The sequence below is a fragment of the Pelobates fuscus genome, chromosome 6 (genome assembly GCF_036172605.1).
Source record: "Pelobates fuscus isolate aPelFus1 chromosome 6, aPelFus1.pri, whole genome shotgun sequence".
In the NCBI taxonomy this organism is placed as follows: domain Eukaryota; kingdom Metazoa; phylum Chordata; class Amphibia; order Anura; family Pelobatidae; genus Pelobates; species Pelobates fuscus.
In genome coordinates, this window is record NC_086322.1 from 301,020,428 (window position 1) to 301,035,911 (window position 15,484).

A 15,484-nucleotide genomic window follows, 5' to 3' on the forward strand; every position below is an offset into this window, starting at 1 on the left:
ATCAATAAATCGCTTAACCCCTCGCTGACTGCCATTATACACAGAATACCATCAATAAATCCCGTAACCCCTCACTGACTGCCATTAAACACAGAATACTATCAATAAATCGCTTAACCCCTCGCTGACTGCCATTATACACAGAATAATACTAATAAAACGGTTAACCCCTCACTGACTGCCATTAAACACAGAATACTATTAATAAACCGCTTAACCCCTCACAGACTGCCATTAAACACAGAATACTATCAATAAATCTCTTAACCCCTCGCTGACTGCCATTATACACAGAATACCATCAATAAATCCCGTAACCCCTCACTGACTGCCATTAAACACAGAATACTATCAATAAACCGCGTAACCCCTCGCTGACTGCCATTATACACAGAATACTATCAATAAACCGCGTAACCCCTCGCTGACTGCCATTATACACAGAATACTATTAATAAACTGCTTAATCCCTCGTCGACTGCTATTAAACACTGAATAATACTAATAAAACGCTTAACCCCTCACTGACTGGCAACTTTACACACATAATACTAATAATAAACAGCTTAACCCCTCACAGACTGCCATTAAACACAGAATACTATCAATAAATCGCTTAACCCCTCGCTGACTGCCATTATACACAGAATACCATCAATAAATCCCGTAACCCCTCACTGACTGCCATTAAACACAGAATACTATCAATAAACCGCTTAACCCCTCGCTGACTGCCATTATACACAGAATACTATCAATAAACCGCTTAACCCCTCGCTGACTGCCATTATACACAGAATACTATCAATAAACCGCTTAACCCCTCGCTGACTGCCATTATACACAGAATACTATTAATAAACTGCTTAATCCCTCGCCGACTGCTATTAAACACTGAATAATACTAATAAAACGCTTAACCCCTCACTGACTGCCATTAAACACAGAATACTATTAATAAACCGCTTAACCCCTCACAGACTGCCATTAAACACAGAATACTATCAATAAATCTCTTAACCCCTCGCTGACTGCCATTATACACAGAATACCATCAATAAATCCCGTAACCCCTCACTGACTGCCATTAAACACAGAATACTATCAATAAACCGCTTAACCCCTCGCTGACTGCCATTATACACAGAATACTATCAATAAACCGCTTAACCCCTCGCTGACTGCCATTATACACAGAATACTATTAATAAACTGCTTAATCCCTCGCCGACTGCTATTAAACACTGAATAATACTAATAAAACGCTTAACCCCTCACTGACTGGCAACTTTACACACATAATACTAATAATAAACCGCTTAACCCCTCACAGACTGCCATTAAACACAGAATACTATCAATAAATCGCTTAACCCCTCGCTGACTGCCATTATACACAGAATAATACTAATAAAACGGTTAACCCCTCACTGACTGCCATTAAACACAGAATACTATTAATAAACCGCTTAACCCCTCACAGACTGCCATTAAACACAGAATACTATCAATAAATCTCTTAACCCCTCGCTGACTGCCATTATACACAGAATAACATCAATAAATCCCGTAACCCCTCACTGACTGCCATTAAACACAGAATACTATCAATAAACCGCGTAACCCCTCGCTGACTGCCATTATACACAGAATACTATCAATAAACCGCGTAACCCCTCGCTGACTGCCATTATACACAGAATACTATTAATAAACTGCTTAATCCCTCGCCGACTGCTATTAAACACTGAATAATACTAATAAAACGCTTAACCCCTCACTGACTGGCAACTTTACACACATAATACTAATAATAAACCGCTTAACCCCTCACAGACTGCCATTAAACACAGAATACTATCAATAAATCGCTTAACCCCTCGCTGACTGCCATTATACACAGAATACCATCAATAAATCCCGTAACCCCTCACTGACTGCCATTAAACACAGAATACTATCAATAAATCGCTTAACCCCTCGCTGACTGCCATTATACACAGAATAATACTAATAAAACGGTTAACCCCTCACTGACTGCCATTAAACACAGAATACTATTAATAAACCGCTTAACCCCTCACAGACTGCCATTAAACACAGAATACTATCAATAAATCTCTTAACCCCTCGCTGACTGCCATTATACACAGAATACCATCAATAAATCCCGTAACCCCTCACTGACTGCCATTAAACACAGAATACTATCAATAAACCGCGTAACCCCTCGCTGACTGCCATTATACACAGAATACTATCAATAAACCGCGTAACCCCTCGCTGACTGCCATTATACACAGAATACTATTAATAAACTGCTTAATCCCTCGTCGACTGCTATTAAACACTGAATAATACTAATAAAACGCTTAACCCCTCACTGACTGGCAACTTTACACACATAATACTAATAATAAACAGCTTAACCCCTCACAGACTGCCATTAAACACAGAATACTATCAATAAATCGCTTAACCCCTCGCTGACTGCCATTATACACAGAATACCATCAATAAATCCCGTAACCCCTCACTGACTGCCATTAAACACAGAATACTATCAATAAACCGCTTAACCCCTCGCTGACTGCCATTATACACAGAATACTATCAATAAACCGCTTAACCCCTCGCTGACTGCCATTATACACAGAATACTATCAATAAACCGCTTAACCCCTCGCTGACTGCCATTATACACAGAATACTATTAATAAACTGCTTAATCCCTCGCCGACTGCTATTAAACACTGAATAATACTAATAAAACGCTTAACCCCTCACTGACTGGCAACTTTACACACATAATACTAATAATAAACCGCTTAACCCCTCGCTGACTGCCATTTAACACAGAATTCTCTTTAGCCCTCGGTCATAGAATATGACTAATAAGCCAGTTTACCCTTCACTGACTGACATTAAACACGGACAGAACAAAGAGTTCTGGCCCTTATGATGGTTTAACCCAATCTGTTCCAGGCAGAATTATTCTAGACAGGGCTGAAATGGTTAATTCAGAGTATTATAGTATCCTGGGTGAAATCAGATCTTATGTATACATGAATGGTGTGTATTTAACCCTCTCAGCTCACAGACAGACAGTGAATTGTGATTTCCCATTAATGGGGACAGTCAGTCAGGGTTAGGTGATTTCCCATTTATGGGGCCAGTCAGTCAAGGTAGGAACCCCTGGGGTACAGAGGGAAATATAATTCACACACAGGAGGAGTAGGTAAGACTGCAGTGAGATTTACAGGTTCTCAGCAGCCGCACTGCACACTCTGTCCTGAAGAGGGCAGCATACTCAATGTAAAGAAATGCAGCAGACGCAGAGCCTGATGAGGTTTGACTTGTCCTGGGACCCGTAGAAGCGCCAAAATTAAACAGGAAGGAAGGTTCAGAACACAGTGAGTGATACATTGTCATATGTTATTATTCTTTTATTATTATTCTGTACTTGCAACAATTCTCACCTTATTAAATAACACTGCAGATACACTGTATAGCTTTATATTTGCTGATATTTAATATTAGATTCACTAATCTCTATATTTAAAGGGACACTGCTTAATCTGATTGAAGTGGTTATAGTGTCTACTTCCAGCGCTAAACCGTTTGTAATATTTGAAGGCTAAGTGGGCACCCGGCAGCACTTCCCCTCTGTGCTGCTTGATATAACAAGGAATCATTAGCCAGGGCAGCAATGGGCGGCTGTGATTGGCTAAACGTGTCCGCTGATAGACGGAGACCGAGCTGCTTCAGTGAGGTGTGAAAAATAAAATGAATGTAGAAATCCACATCTTCATCCTGTACCTGGGAATCCCCATCTTAGCTCCCTGTCAATCATTGTTATAAGCTCCGCCCATTACACCTGGCAGTCAGTATAGAGAGAGCCACCTCCATCTTAGCTCCCTGTCAGTCATTGTTAGAAGCTCCGCCCTTTACACCTGGCAGTCAGTATAGAGAGAGCCACCTCCATCTTAGCTCCCTGTCAATCATTCTTATAAACTCCGCCCTTTACACCTGGCAGTCAGTATAGAGAGAGCCACCTCCATCTTAGCTCCCTGCCAATCATTGTTATAAGCTCCTCCCTTTACACCTGGCAGTCAGTATAGAGAGAGCCACCTCCATCTTAGCTCCCTGTAAATCATTGTTATAAGCTCCGCCCTTTACACCTGGCAGTCAATATAGAGAGAGCCGCCTCCATCTTAGCTCCCTGTCAATCATTGTTATAAACTCCGCCCTTTACACCTGGCAGTCAGTATAGAGAGATCCACGTCCATCTTAGCTCCCTGTCAATCATTGTTATAAGCTCCGCCCATTACACCTGGCAGTCAGTATAGAGAGAGCCACCTTCATCTTAGCTCCCTGCCAATCATTGTTATAAGCTCCGCCCATTACACCTGGCAGTCAGTATAGAGAGAGCCACCTCCATCTTAGCTCCCTGTCAATCATTGTTATAAGCTCCGTCCTTTACACCTGGCAGTCAGTATAGAGAGAGCCACCTCCATCTTAGCTCCCTGTCAATCATTGTTATAAGCTCCGCCCATTACATCTGGCAGTCAGTATAGAGAGAGCCACCTCCATCTTAGCTCCCTGTCAATCATTGTTATAAGCTCCTCCCTTTACACCTGGCAGTCAGTATAGAGAGAGCCACCTCCATCTTAGCTCCCTGTCAATCATTGTTATAAGCTCAGCCCTTTACACCTGGCAGTCAGTATAGAGAGAGCCACCTCCCTCTTAGCTCCCTGTCAGTCATTGTTATAAGCTCCGCCCTTTACACCTGGCAGTCAGTATAGAGAGAGCCGCCTCCCTCTTAGCTCCCTGTCAGTCATTGTTATAAGCTCCGCCCTTTACACCTGGCAGTCAGTATAGAGAGAGCCACCTCCATCCTAGCTCTCTGTCAATCATTGTTATAAGCTCCGCCCTTTACACCTGGCAGTCAGTATAGAGAGAGCCACCTCCATTCTAGCTCTCTGTCAATCATTGTTATAAGCTCCGTCCTTTACACCTGGCAGTCAGTATAGAGAGAGCCACCTCCATCTCAGCTCCCTGTCAATCATTGTTATAAGCTCCGCCCATTACACCTGGCAGTCAGTATAGAGAGAGCCACCTCCATCTTAGCTCCCTGTCAATCATTGTTATAAGCTCCGCCCTTTACACCTGGCAGTCAGTATAGAGAGAGCCACCTCCATCTTAGCTCCCTGTCAATCATTGTTATAAGCTCAGCCCTTTACACCTGGCAGTCAGTATAGAGAGAGCCACCTCCCTCTTAGCTCCCTGTCAGTCATTGTTATAAGCTCCGCCCTTTACACCTGGCAGTCAGTATAGAGAGAGCCGCCTCCCTCTTAGCTCCCTGTCAGTCATTGTTATAAGCTCCGCCCTTTACACCTGGCAGTCAGTATAGAGAGAGCCACCTCCATCCTAGCTCTCTGTCAATCATTGTTATAAGCTCCGCCCTTTACACCTGGCAGTCAGTATAGAGAGAGCCACCTCCATTCTAGCTCTCTGTCAATCATTGTTATAAGCTCCGCCCATTACACCTGGCAGTCAGTATAGAGGAAGCCACCTCCATCTCAGCTCCCTGTCAATCATTGTTATAAGCTCCGCCCATTACACCTGGCAGTCAGTATAGAGAGAGCCATCTCCATCTTAGCTCCCTGTCAATCATTGTTATAAGCTCTGCCCTTTACACCTGGCAGTCAGTATAGAGAGCCACCTCCATCTTAGCTCCCTGTCAGTCATTGTTATAAGCTCTGCCCATTACACCTGGCAGTCAGTATAGAGAGAGCCACCTCCATCTTAGCTCCCTGTCAGTCATTGTTATAAGCTCCGCCCTTTACACCTGGCAGTCAGTATAGAGAGGGCCACCTCCATCTTAGCTCCCTGTCAATCATTGTTATAAGCTCCGCCCTTTACACCTGGCAGTCAGTATAGAGAGAGCCACCTCCATCTTAGCTCCCTGTCAATCATTGTTATAAGCTCCGCCCTTTACACCTGGCAGTCAGTATAGAGAGAGCCACCTCCATCTTAGCTCCCTGTCAATAATTGTTATAAGCTCCATCCTTTACACCTGGCAGTCAGTATAGAGAGAGCCACCTCCATCTTAGCTCCCTGTCAATCATTGTGATAAGCTCCGCCCTTTACAGTCAGTAGAGAGAGAGAGCATACAAAGAGGAGGAGAAATGGAACTGTGGGTAATCTGTATGACAGTGGGGACGTCTCCATGGAAACTTATTGTACCAACGATTATATTCTACCTGTGACTCTTCTTGTTTTACATCTTTCGATCACTTTAGAAGACGACACTTTTATACAATGTTTCTAGTGTTAATGTTCGTTTCAGTGTTTGAACCGGATTACGATGTTGTCTGCTAAATCTTTAACATAAAGTTAAGAGAAAAATGTAGGATCAGATTAAATTTACAAAAGTGATTTGCAGTGATGTCAATTCCGGAGAAGTGACAGTTCCCCCGTGTTACAATTTATTGCTTTTTATATACAGATGTAGAGCTATAGCAACTAGAAAAGCTACAATTTCTGGGGAAATTGTGTGAAGTGTTCTTGCCTCCACCAGTAGTCTACAACTGGAGTGGCTTGAGTAACTGTTGTGTGGTTGGAGTGGCTTGAGTAACTGTTGTGTGGTTGGAGTGGCTTGAGTAACTGTTGTGTGGTTGGAGTGGCTTGAGTAACTGTTGTGTGGTTGGAGTGGCTTGAGTAACTGTTGTGTGGTTGGAGTGGCTGGAGTAACTGTTGTGTGGTTGGAGTGGCTGGAGTAACTGTTGTGTGGTTGGAGTGGCTGGAGTAACTGTTGTGTGATTGGAGTGGCTTGAGTAACTGTTGTGTGGTTGGAGTGGCTGGAGTAACTGTTGTGTGGTTGGAGTGGCTGGAGTAACTGTTGTGTGGTTGGAGTGGCTGGAGTAACTGTTGTGTGGTTGGAGTGGCTGGAGTAACTGTTGTGTGGTTGGAGTGGCTGGAGTAACTGTTGTGTGATTGGAGTGGCTGGAGTAACTGTTGTGTGATTGGAGTGGCTGGAGTAACTGTGTGGAGTGTTTGGAGTGAGTAAAGATAGTAAACATTACACTAACCAATTGATCAAATTTAAAAAGGGCACATGGCAAGCTTGATAGAGTGAGAAATACATTCCAACTTTTATTTATTTATATAACACATTTAATTGCAACATTGTTGCCAAAAGTGCTTCACAGTTACATTAAAACATACATTTATAAAAACCATTAGCAGGTGTACAAAAGGCCCTGTCTATGACATCACTTGCTGCTCCAGCCTGGCACAGGTCAGAGTATTTTGGCGGTTGCCATCTTCAAACGGTCGTATTTTAAAAACTATAAATTCTACAGCTAAGAGCTTTATATTGTGAGAATCAGAAGACCCAGACCTACATTTTAATACATAGTATGTCTCTGAAGTATTAAAAATGAAGGCATAGTCGCAGTGTGGGTGGCTTCCCTGGGTTCCAGTGGGGACCGGGCTGGCCAGGTACAGGTCAAGGACAGAAGCTGCAACAGCAACTGTGGGCTGCTCTACTGCAGTGTGGATTCCTATTCACAAGTGCTGGGAGGAAGTGATCTGAGATCACTTCCTCTGCATGCTGCAATGAATAAATTGAGGATTGTCCTTCACTACCTCTTCGTATTAGCAGATATCTGAAGTTTCACTGGGACTCCTGATAGGCCAGAGCCTGTTTGGCTCTAGCAGCCTTGAGTGCAGTGGAAAGACACCTTGAGTGCCGTGCAAAGACACTTCGAGTGCCATAGGTTGCCTACCCCTGTCCTAGTACATCATCACACATTACTGGAGTTTACAGGAAATGTCACTCTCATGACAAGGGCCGTCCTGCCGTGATTCACTTTCACATAATGCAGGTAATAAATCGACAATAAACTACTGAAAACCTCTAGAGGAATTGTTTTGGTTCGCAAATGAATATGTGTCTCCTAGTAAAGGAATTTTGTGAGCTATTGATCGGTATTTTTCATGTGTTTTCCACTGACCTAGCTCAGCGGATAGCACCTTCAGCTGCAGTATCGCAGGTTCAATTCTTGACAAGTCATCTCCTCCTTTCTCCCATCCAAGCTCAATAAAATGATTAGCAGTGAGTTGGGTAATACTGCAGGACGTACTTGGATACTAGCGGCAAGCTAAATGTATTATTATTATAAAGTGGATGTGGGAATCCTAGGCCCCTTGCAGATCCCGGATACTGACCGGTATTGGTAAGGAGTGTTGGTCCCTGGGTACTGGTGTCAGTTTAACATTTATTTAGATCTTAGTTGCCCAGTAGCTGGGGTAGTGTCTGACCCCCAGGCCTCAGCCAGCACCCGACCTGCTGCCAAGATGATACAGCAGGCTCATACTGGCTGACGGAGTTCAGTTATTCACCGTGTGATTGCCATTAGTGTGGATTTAATTATCAAATTGTGTTTCTCATTATTTGTTTCAATGTTCAATTAAAAAAATCTGTGATTTTCACTGTTGCATCAAAGAGGATTCTCTGACTCGTACATCCTGCAATGCATCACGAATAGCTAAAAGTTGTATAAATCACAAACAGTCCATTTCATTAACCCCCTTGATGCCAAAAGGATGGGAGAGTAGTTATACAGGAGAGCAGTTACTATGACCACCACTAGGGGGAGTCAGTACACTATGCATGGGGATCGTCGCTGTCTGCACTGTGATAGTATTCACCTGAATCGTAGACAGGTATTATCTGCAGGGGAGTCTTGGGACATTTTATAATACAGGACGCCTTGTGGATAAATTGAACATTTACAGCAACAAATTCTATGTTATCCGGCTCTGTATACTAAGCAGTGTTCACATCGCACCCTGCCTGGGAGTTTACCCCATCCTGCCTGGATTCCTAGTATAATCACCCACAGTCAGAGGTGTTCAATAAACCAGGCATGGTAAATTTCAATTATTATTTCATGAGGAAAAACGCTTCGCACTTGGGTAATTTTGGATTCAATTTACAATTCCCAAGGGACTTCTTTCCAATTCCTGGTTTTGTAAATAAACCCCACACATATTAACTTAGATAACACTAGTTAAACCCCAGGAAAAGGACATGCAGTCACTAAAATCCATTAAAAAAAAAAAAAAATTAAAAAAAATCTGAAATCTTGGTATATACAGTTATTCAGATTCCTGGGTGTGCCTGTGTGTTTAAATAATCCTGTATTATGGGCTTTAGGTACAACTATGTATTCCTGACTATTGCTCTTTTCTCTCCCCCTCAGGCGGTGAGATGTGCTGCAGCTTAGCAATAGTCACTTAAACTGACAGTCGGGTAGAGAAAGTACTCGCAACCCTTAAGAATTGTTTACCCCTTGTCCAGAATCATGTTAACTTTTCCATTTATCAACCTTATGCAGAAATATCAGAGCTTCAGGAAGTATGATGTATTGCTCAACATTTCGATTATGTTGAGAGTTGTGTCGAAGTGAAGCAACTATTTTTGTAACATAGGACTTGCCTTTGAGGAATGGACTTTTTTTTTTTTTTTAAAATCTCTCCATAATTTTAAGGAATGAAAATTTCTAAGAAGAAAAAAGTAAATATATATAGATAAACACCAGAAACGTGGCTAAAACCACAAATCTGTGTTATTTATGGCATTGCTGTGCTCAGTGCTGTTGTCCCCCACCCCCATGCCCAGTAATGCCGATCGGTAAGCTACTCGTACATTATTGGCGGCACGCAACCTTATAGCTATTCACTACAAATAATACATTTTCCCCTCCCTTTCTAAGCACATAGAAATAATTAGTTTAACTTTGAGTAAGATAAAATGGCACTTGAGTCCATATCTCAGAGCAGACGGTTTGATATAGCCTGATGGCGCTGGCCGGAATATGTAAAAACCTTTCAAATTAGGGAACTGCGCTAAACTGCTCCGGAACGTAAAAAGGACTGTTCAGAGCTTCCTCGCATAAAATACCACTGGGAATAAATTTTGTACAAAATATAAATTCTGGAAAAAATGTGAAAGTATAATTGTAAATTCATCTAGCTAAAATACCTTGTATCGATTGACTGATGTGACAGCCTAATGTTCCTGATTATTGTTAGTTTTCTTTCTGTGTGTTTACCGAGCTTGTACTATGCATGTTACACTCGTACAAATCAATAAATGTCAAGTATCAAAAAAACATAAACACAAAAGGCTGTCGAGTATTTGCTAAAGGCAGATTTGCTTGGAATTCCGTCAACCGCATCCAGTGTGCTTTAAAATAAACAATTCTCACTTTCAAAACGTATATATAAAATATATACACATTACACCAAATTATAACCAGATTTACTCAGAACAAATCCAGCCGTGTATAACAATGTTCACAGAAATCTGCAGCATTTTCTTACGGTGTGGTGACCCTACCAGCAGTGTACTATGAAATAAAATAACACGGGTAGATGGATGACATACTAGTAATCAAATAATAATAAATAGTCTTATAGGGGCCAGCAACCATAAGAGATGGAGCAGATCACCAGAGTTCCTCTTAACCTGCTGAGAATTTTGCACATTATTGACCTCTATCCACACAAGCCTATATTTTGGCAGTTTAGCTAAACTAAGGTCTACACAACCTCCAACTGTGAATTGTTTCACGTGTCCTTTAAGGCCTAGCCGATTGTCCTGATGGGAGAGACATCTGATCTCCAGCCTTGGGCCACCGCAGATACTGCACTGGAGCCTTCTGAGTTCCCGTATCTCCCCTTTGTACAGGTGGGCATATATACCAGTCTTCCCAGCAGAGGTCCTGTATTCTCAACATTGTTATTGGTGACACAAGTAGCAAATATTTTGCACGATTCATTTTATTGAGATTCCCATCGTTTCTAACATGGAGGCTTTGGTGACGTGTAGGAACCCACCCCGTTCTGAACAAAACGCCAACAAAGATAGCAGCTGGGGTTATTGCAACGCCCTTATACTATTCTGTAGCAGATGCCATCGTCCGTACAGGGCTATTTAACCAAGGTAAACCAAACAGAAACAAGGAATCCTCAAAGCTCTCCTCGGCTGTGAGTTGTCAGTGTGGAATCATTGTAGCATTGCTCTTGAACCCATACAATTTACTGCAATTCTGCCGAGAAGCAAGGTCTGTTGAGGCGTATTGATCCTGGCCCCCAGAGTCACCAGATAACAGAGCATCTAGTGCGGACCGGAATTCAATTATTGCAGTCTGTTGGCTCTTACCTTCCATTCCATCGTGGTAGATTGGCTGAGGGAGTACTTAGTTAATATCTTCCTCTTATTGGGTTTAGGCCGAGATCTCCCTGTTCGATTTCAATGGGTTGACTGACATTTTCCTTGCTACCTACATCTGCCCTTGTCTGAACATTGTGGACACCGAATAATGCCTTAACCCCTTAAAGACCAAACTTCTGGAATAAAAGGGAATCATGACATGTCACACATGTCATGTGTCCTTAAGGGGTTAAAGTCCTTTTGATTACTATATATTGATACTAGTGTGAGTCTAGACAACAGACACACTCTTTCTCAGTCTACTTACTTAATTACTTGTCCTGTATTTTACTTCAATTAAAATGTTCTATTGTATACGTTACTTGCTTACATGACTGGTTTTATTCTGTCTGAACCATACCATAAAGATTGGCAAATGATGTATTTTACAAACTATTCATATCATGTTTTTAATTTCTAGGGTTATAACCCTTTCTCTCCGTATTCAGCTGAGAATCTGATGCTCCTCATAGTGTTCGTGGTATTTTGATGGCTGATTGTGGCCTGTTCGGTTAATTCTCAGCGTTCGGCTCCTGATTACTGGCATTCGGCAGTATAACCGCCCTGTAAATGCTTCATAACTAATTATGTTGAAGTCACCATTTCTATGAATCAATTTGAAAGCAGGAACCTTAGGCATCTTACTTCTGAATCCCCAAAAGATTCTCACATATCATACTTTTAAATTGAACAAATTAAATCCCATTTGGTTTTTGTCGTGACTGATTAATAACCTAATCCTGTACTCGTGTGTCACACAGGAGATGCCAGTAATAGGCTGAACCCATGTGTTGCTATAGCAGCAGACCAAGTGACTTTTTTATGCGACCAAAATACATTGTAACATTTATTGGAAACATAGAAAAGGTTTAAAAAAAACAAACATAAAATTAGGACAAAAGAACAATTTCATATATAGATTATTGCTCAATAATATCATAATAAATTATGTTAATTTACGTTTTAATTTCTCAATCTGCAGACAGATCAGAGCTTTAGAAAGTATGACGTTTGCACAATATTTCATTCCGATTCTGAGAGTTGAGTAGAAGTAAAAAATACTATTTTTGTAACTTGCGTTGGTTGTGACAAAAATAGTTCCCTGTGAGGACTCATCTTTAAGGAATGTGCTATTTTAATATTTGCATTTGCCCAGAGCAAATGTACTTTTTTTTTTTTTTTTTTTTCTTTTTTCTCATCCCCATATTGTTACGGAATGACAATTTGTCTAAAAAAAACCAAAAAAAAAACCTGGCAGAATGAAAATCATAGAAAACACAGAAGCTTTGCTAAAACCAAGAATCTGTATTATTTAGAGCATTGCAGGCTTCAACGGCTCCACATATACTGTGTGAACCCAAACCTTCCCAGCACCCCTCCCCTGGATGCTGGACTCACATTGCAGGTTTTTGTATAATGTCTGTGGGGTGAGGACTGGTGCTGGAATGGGCGTAATGGTAAGTCCGGCTAATTGTAAAGTATCTGATCTTGCTAAATTATTTAATTTACATTTATACATTTCATTATACATAAGTATTGAAATACCTGCTTACATTTCTATTTGGGACACTTTTGTTTGTATTTCATAGGGTTAATTAACCCCTAGGTTTGTCTGTTCAAATAGTTGGGGATTTTCTAATTAAGTGAGTTTCCCTTAAGGGACAAATATGCCCCTGTTATTCAGACTGGGTCACCGTGAGTGACAGGCCTTTCAATTACTTCTTCCATGTATTGGGTGTGCGAGCCTTTGAAGTTTCTCCGATTTGATACCCCTCTCGCAGGCCTGCTTTAGGCTGCAGCAATATCATCCTCAAATTCTAAAATGTTTATAATCATTTCACAACTAATTGAGTAAAGATTTGTTCTGCTTTCATGCAACGATTGCTTATTGACCCCTAAAATCTTAATGATGATTTTATTTTCTTTCCCTTTTCATTTATTATAGACATATTGGAGGTTAAGAAGTCTTGTTTTATATTATCCCTTGCAGTATTTCCATGTCAATTTAAATAATCAGAATATTCATTTTAACCAGTTTTAGAGGAATCCTCTGTTTTGTTTGATAATACAGATTTCTATAATGTGAAATAGTTATTTAGTATGTGTCTATAGTGAAGCATCACTTTCTAAATGAAGTGTTTGTGAACTTTAGATTGCAAATTCAACTTCAGGTTGATAACTCAGACATTATGTAAACTATATAGCCTATAATGGAGCTCAGTGTGTGTCCTGCCTCAAAATTAACGTGGTGGGTTTCCTGTCATCACTGTGTGGTGTTTCTGAGCTTTCGTCCACGGGTAATGGAATGAGGAATTTTATCAATTAATTTTTATTTATTTATTTTGAACTGCTCTGACTGGTGAGAAAATGACAAAGCAAGGCCGGACCCATAAACCGTAACTGAGAATTGTATTTTTAATAATACGAACTACTGCCAAACTAACGCAATTTTTGTTTTTGGACAAATGCAAATTCGTCAGAATTCTGGGTGATTTGTTCATGTTACCAAACAACGAATGAATGAATCACTGGGAGAGAAATAAGCTGAATATATAATCATGGATAAAACTCATCCATACCATTTGTTCCTTACTTTAATTACAAGGAAGGTGCTCTGAGCACCACAGCTCTTTGCCAACGGCGTTCATTTGCCCAAAACAGGGAATGTATTGTGAATGCAAGTAACGGAGGTCGGCCTGAATAGTTTTGAGTAGAAAGACAAAGTTTGGATGGGCCTGGGTGTACCCTGACACCTAGGTATTTCATTCCCTCTGTACACAACTTCAAGAGAGAGGATTCCGTGTCTCTAGGCTGGACTGTGATATTTAGTATCTTGGACTTTATTCAATGGATCTCTGTGAAAAGATCCCGATTAGTGCATGCGCAATAGCCTTCCAATGCTTTCATATGGGAAAGCATGGGCTGGCTGAGATCATCAAGATTGATAATTTTTCCCACAGCTTGCCTGTCTGGCCCAGCCTCCATGGCTGAGATTAAGTAAAAACATGTTTTCCATGTAATCAAAGGGGGGGTCAGTAACCTAAACAGACACACTCACTGACACACAGACACACTAACAGACACACACACTGACCAACTCACACACACCAAAAATGTATAATTTAAAAAAAAAATATGTATTTTAATTTAAACCTACTCAGCCTCCCTACCTTTGAGAGAGCTGGAGTGGATCGTCTTTCTGCACAGACACCCTCTGATCACACTGCCCGCTTCTTACATTTATGGTTGCGCAAACCTTTAGCTCAGAAAGTGCGGCATCACCTAAGGGTGGGGTTTCCCAGGTCTACATTGCCAGATCGCACAACCAAACAATTCAACCAGTTAATGGTCAATGGTAGGGATTCTAGAAAAGAGATTTAAAAAGGGTTGAAATTTACCCAGGACAAAGGTTTGGATGCTTTGGGCCATTGGCCTACATTACGCAGCATTGAGTCTGATTGGCAACTTCAATGTGGCTCTCAATACAGAGAGGAGAGCGACAGATCCTTTGTAAGGGAGATTAATAAGCGCGTACATTTTTGTATTTCACTAAATGAGGCGCAGCACTTTCTGCCATGCTTCCTGGATTTTTAGGGCCTGCAGGCAGCAGGGCCATAGCACCAGATGAGTTTGACCATCCAGCCTGAGACTTTATCATTAACTGTCAAGCTGGCAGGCTAACTTTTTTTTTGTTTATTTTTGTTTTTTATCCAGAAATGGCCAGACATTTCATCATAGCGTGGATTCTACATACGATCCAGGATAGAGTTCCTTTCCCCACCTTTTCAACGTTTGGCAAACCGTGAGCAATAATGACTCGAAGACTAGGAGATTACCGGCCTTTCCGAAAAGTGTGCCATTGAAAGGTAAAGTGGTTTCATCAGCAAAATATTCCAGGCCAGTAATCAACTTAAAACAACTCAATACCTTTGTAATGGATCGCCTGGCACCCCAACTGGGTACCTCCGTTTGACGGATGCTATTAGTGCTTCCCGAGGGCTCCAAGCACTCCACTAGACACCATAACCACCGCAGACCCACGAACCGCCGCAGCTTGGTTGTGGTCTCACCGTCTTCCACCCACTCTGGACCCAAGACTAGGATCCAGCTTCCAGTAGGTAGACCTCTCTTGTAATCCAGAGAGCAGGAACAAGCTCTTACAAGAGTTTACTCTGGGGAGTATAGTGATTATAGCAA

The 15,484-nt window shown here is 41.4% G+C and overlaps 1 protein-coding gene across 1 annotated transcript in view; it reads left to right on the forward strand.

The window, feature by feature from the left end:
* The first annotated feature begins 3,107 nt into the window (after positions 1–3,107).
* Positions 3,108–15,484, forward strand: part of LOC134615166 (chloride channel CLIC-like protein 1) — a 104,306-nt gene continuing 91,929 nt past the window's right edge. The window contains exon 1 of the mRNA XM_063459630.1: positions 3,108–3,413. The gene's annotated coding sequence lies outside the window, so the exon portion shown is untranslated. The remainder of the gene's footprint in view (positions 3,414–15,484) is intronic.